The following is a 5,575-nucleotide window of genomic DNA, read 5'->3' as shown; positions in this document are numbered from 1 at the left end:
TGCTGACTGATCGGTGTTCTCCTAATGTTCACCTTAAAGAGTTTCATTCAGTCTGAGCTCAGGTAAGTTCCTATTCTGACAATTTCCGGGTGGACTGAAGCTCACCTACAATTTCAGTAATGGCAACTATGATAACCAACTGAAATTTTCAGTGTGCACGTTCTCATATATCATCTAGGCAGTCATGTTCTGTCTACAGAAAAGAAAGTATTTAAAAAAACGTTAAACTCTGCCATGATCACAAACAGTTAGCAATGATGCAGGAATTTCAATGCAAAAAGCCATACTTGTTCAGATTCTTGTAGCCTACAACTATTATACCATCATACATCCAAATACTACTAAACTTTTATTAAGCCATGACAGCCTAGTTTGTGAATTGATTTCTAAAAATGTACTATAATCGGAGTGTAGTTTTGTAAAATTTACTCTAATTATACTATTCAAGGGTTAAAGATTCTGAACTTGACAAAAATCCTCTCTGTAACTGTAAATATGCGCCATCGCGCGATGACCCATCCCTCCACTTCACCAATCCAATTGCTCACTGTAGAATTATTCCTCCATTTCTGGTTTGCAGCAGCCCCACATCGCTTGGCCTGCTGAATCTGAGCACTTAATTCGAACAGAGGAACGTCTGCTCATCTGAATGTGCTGCAGCAGCTGGCCAGCGCACCACTTCTGAATCCTGAAGAATCTGCACCGGGAATGTGTCGTGCATCCACGTTCAAACTGATGTAGGATATTTAGAACCAACTGCGAGGTAATTTACAGCCACATCCTAGGTGAATCACATCTTCATTGCGATGCTGAACTTACTCTACGAGGGAAACTGTTTTGTCAGAAAAAGCCTCACCTCGACAGGCTAGAGATACTGGTTGCAGGTCGGTCAAGCGTGCCCGTGCCCGTGCAGGTAGCCTTTATCTCTCTTGTCTTGTCCCCTTCCTGACAGAACAGTCTGGACATAATGCCTGACTAAATTCCTGACAGCAGCTGAAAAATATGCAGACTGAGTAGTGAGTCTGAATATTCAGACTACTCTTCTGTGGACAACACTGAAGCAAATTCAGCTGGAGTTTGTGATCAACTGATCATAATTTAACTACCTGAAATCCGATTGTGGCTGCTGCGCTCCTGCCTGATCTCAGACGCTGTGGCCGGCGGTGAAGGGTGGCCGGCTAGGTAGCATAGAAGAAGAGAAAAACTGAAAGGGAATACCAATCTCTGAAGCTAATTGTGTCCTATATATCATGTACTCGTAAAGAAAGGCAATTGGGCTGAGCACGATATCTTTTGTGGTCCACAAAAAAAATTAGACTTGGAATAGGGCGGCGGCAATTGTTTGTTTTTGCATCGACTGATGGGACGACGATTTTCACAGGAGGGAAATGTAGGGGAGGAAGATTCTTAGGGGGGAAAATTAAGAAGCTGCGACTGAATGGCTGAATTTTATTTACAACTCTCCAAACAGATCATCATCTTGATGATAACTCTATGGAGGGATACAAACAACAATCTTGAATAAAATACGTCGTGAAATTAATATGCACCGGGAAGATGCATTCCTTCGATTTGTGTTTCTAACCATTTTTGTCCCAGAGAAGCTTTCAAACTAGTATTGCCAAGCTTGCACAATGTTCAAAATGCTCACATAAATATTACTCCTCTTTCCTTGTTTACAGTTCCCTGTTTGTATCATATATTCATGCCAATACACAGCTCACATATAATCATGCCAAGTCATGATTTATGTAAATAATAGTTTTTCAAAGGTTCACCATCTCATCCAACACCGTTAGACACACAAGCTAGTATCCACACTATTCATCGTCCTTTAGCAGAATTTGCCAAATTTGACAGCAACTGTGTACCCATTCGGTCAAATGCAATGAACGCGTCAAAGTAAGACATATATACTCTTTCCCTTCAGCACAGTTTCCACAATCCATCAAACAAACAAGAAGAACAATTATTCTCGAAGGCCTACCATCACATCACACCCCATAGCTTCAATAGTTCTCTTATTCCCAATGGAGGAACATACTATAGTCCTCAATGTTGGGGCAGGACCTGCAGGCCTTGCAATGCAGCATGCCTCACCCAACTCTCTATCCCTTATGTAATCGTTGAGCGTGAGGATTGCAGTGCATCCCTATGGCGCAACCGTGCCTATGACCGCCTCAAGCTACACCTGGCAAAGGAGTTTTGTGAGCTACCCCACATGTCATACCCGGTAGATGCTCCAACATACATCCCAAAGGATCAGTTTGTGAAGTACCTCGATGATTACATTGAGTGTTTCGACATCCAACCAAAGTACAATACTGCCATCGAGTCATGCACATATGATGAAGGTAGAAGGTGTTGGTTCAGTATGGCTCGTGACATGAAAACGTCCATGGTGGTTAGGTACGTGGCTAGGTTCCTTGTCGTAGCAAGTGGTGAAAATAGTGCAGAGAACATTCCAGTGATCCCTGGACTGCATGGGTTTGCTTGAGAGATTATCCACTCATCAAGATACAAATCAGGTGCCACCTACTCAGGGAAGAATGTACTAGTGGTTGAATGTGGCAACTCTGGAATGGAGATTGCCTATGATTTGGCATCTCATGGTGCCAATACATCAATTGTTGTTCGAAGCCCGGTAAGTTTATTGTTCCTATGTGCATTTAAAAGCACATATGAGATGGGCTTTTTTGTTAAATTGTCTATTTTTTTAAAAAAATGATGCAAAGGAGAATTCATAATATAATAGCTTGATTTTACATAAATTTTAATTTCTAAAGCAAAATAACATACATAGTCCTAAACATGAGGAAATGTGGGGTGATACTTCTAGAAAGACAAAAGCTCTATGCATATCTATGTTGTTATGCTCCTACAAGATATATGTGTGTGACATATTGTCTTCTTATAGGTACATGTAGTGACAAAAGAAATAATCCGGTTGGGCATGTCATTGGTCCAACATACACCTGTGAATGCTGTGGATGATCTTCTCGTGAGGTTGTCAAAATTTGTATTTGGAGACCTTTCAAGGCATGGAATTGTGAGACCAAAAATAGGTCCTCTCCTTTGTAGCGAAAATGGCCTCTCATGCCATATTTCAATATAATGTTTTGGCGATTGATGACACACGCAACACTTGAACTAATGTGTTTGCTTAGATGATATACTCAGGCTTTTAGGTTCAAGTGATGACAAAGAGAAGAGAGGCAAAGCTAGGCCCGAAGGGCCGCCCCTACACACGTCGGTGCATTGACTTGAGCACGTCTGGGAGTTTTAGTATCACCGGTTAAACCGACGTAAGGCAAAATGTACTCATCGGTGCAATGACAGAGATGGCCTGCGGGCTAGGGTTTGGCACCGGATGAACCGACGATAGGAAGTTTGAATACGTCGGTGCAATGGCAGAAGCAGACCAAGAAAAATGCATACATCGGATGAACCGATGATGCACCGGTTAATGGCGTCGGTGCAGTTGTCCAGAGAGTTTGTTTTTCAAGGATCAGAGGACAGTTGCACTCACCGGTTAAACCGATGCTAATATTACATACACCGGTCGATTGCGTCGGTTGATTGCCCGTACACGTAACGGCTAGTTTTCAGTGGGCAGTTTAGTATCACCGGTTAAACCGACGATGGCAATTTGGGGAGCATCGGATTAACCGGTGTTAAGCACATTTCTGGCAGCTTTTCTCCAACGGCTATATTTGCTTGTGCTGCCTATATATACCCCCAAGGCCGCACCATTTGAGTGCGCTGGAGTTCAAAGAAGTATACTAGAGCTAAAGATCATCTCCAACCACCATAGAGCTTCATTGTACATCATATAGGCTTAAGCACACTTGTTAGAGTGCTTAGTGCTTGATTAGGGATTAGTTCTTGCGAGAGCTCCCTTGAGAGAAGTCTTGCTACGGCAAGCAAACACTTGTACTCGTCATGTGACCCTCCGACTTGGTGTGGAGTGGCAACGACACTTTGTGCGGGGAAGGAGGCCCCTACTTGGTGTTAAAGCTCCAAGATAGTGAAGACGGTGCCGTGGTGACGCTTCGAGATAGACGGTGGCGGTGACCTCGTCTTTGTGACTTGGTGTCACTTAGCCTTTGCTTGTCGGGAGCCTTGGAGGCGTGGCAAGACGGTGATCAAGCGAAGAGACTCGGCATCACACTTGTTCTTTGTGAGCAAGTGGTCGTGGACGTAGGGAGGGACTTTGGTGTCCTAACCGAACCACGTTAAATCGTGTGTCTTGGTGTCTTCACGGGAGTTTGCATATCCTCTCCCTTACCGCTTTACTTACCGCATTACATTTCCGCATTTACTCTTTCTTGCTTACCTTTACTTTCCTAGTTAGTTTGATTAGGATTGGCTATAGGTTGCAAGTCTTTTGGGGTAAGTAGAGGGTAGCATAGATAAACCTTAGTCATAACTAGCATGTGTATGACGTGTTAGGTTTATCTTATGCAATTAGATTGAGCCCTAAGATAGAAAAGCGATTAGCGACCCTATTCACCCCCTCCCCCTCTAGGGTCGGACACCCCGGTGATCCTTACATCCTTCTCAAGGCAAAAACCGGTCGATCCGCTGTGATTGATGTTGGGACAGTTGGTTTAATTAAGAAAGGGGTGATCAAATGAGTATATTTCCTCGTACAACAAAAGATTATAGAATAAAGTTTCTTCAATGACTTATTTGAGTTCGTTTATCCTTGTAGGTGCTTGGCAACATTTCCAATATCAAGGGCGGCATAGTTGAATTTGAAAACATGAATGAAAGAACTTTCGATGCCATTGTGTTTGCAACTGGATATAAAAGCACAGTAAATATGTGGCTCAAGGTACATAGCAACGTCAACGTTTGGTCTTTTCTTACAAAAATAATCATGGTTTTAAATAGCGGGCTATAGGCCCGCTATAGCTTTTTTAGAGGGTCCCCGCTATGCTATTTGTATTTGTGCCGCTATGGCAGCTATGTCCGCTAAATTTGGCTATAGCTGCGCTAAATGGCATAGCTTTAGCACCACTATAGCCTTATCCTTAGCTTAGTGCTACTATTTTGGTCTTTTGGACAATTGAATATTTGATTGTATGAAATTTATAGTATTGTCAACTTAAGTAATGCTCCCGTAGCCCTAGAAACATGTTTATGTTTATAAAATTCGCTAATTACTATATTTTTATGCATCTATTACTTGTATTTTTCATGGTTTAGTAGTAAACCGCTATATGCCATAGCCCGCTATAGCTTCCGCTATAACCTCTTAGCCTCGAAAAAAATTATGCCGCTATTTGCAATAGCCCGCTATTTAAAACTATGAAAATAATGCAATAGGTGTGGCATTTGTGTTCCAATAAATTTGTTAATAATATATCATTGTAACTTGTGGTTGCAGAATGGTCAAAGCGTGCTGAATAATGATGGATTGCCTAAGAAAGAGTTCCCGAATCATTGGAAGGGTCAAAATGGGCTATATTGTGCTGGTTTGGCAAAGTGGGGCCTGGCTGGCCTTGCCATGGACGCGAAGAAAATCGCCAATGACATATTATCTTGTCTAGCTTCCATGCATGATATCTAG

General features: G+C 42.3%; 1 pseudogene; it reads left to right on the top strand.

Annotated features, from left to right (window-relative positions):
* The first annotated feature begins 2,030 nt into the window (after positions 1-2,030).
* On the top strand, positions 2,031-5,575 carry LOC120645928 (annotated as a pseudogene).

Source organism: Panicum virgatum, chromosome 8K, assembly GCF_016808335.1.
Source record: "Panicum virgatum strain AP13 chromosome 8K, P.virgatum_v5, whole genome shotgun sequence".
Classification (NCBI taxonomy): domain Eukaryota; kingdom Viridiplantae; phylum Streptophyta; class Magnoliopsida; order Poales; family Poaceae; genus Panicum; species Panicum virgatum.
Note: the sequence above shows the minus strand (reverse complement) of the source record. Positions and strands in the feature narration are given on the sequence as shown.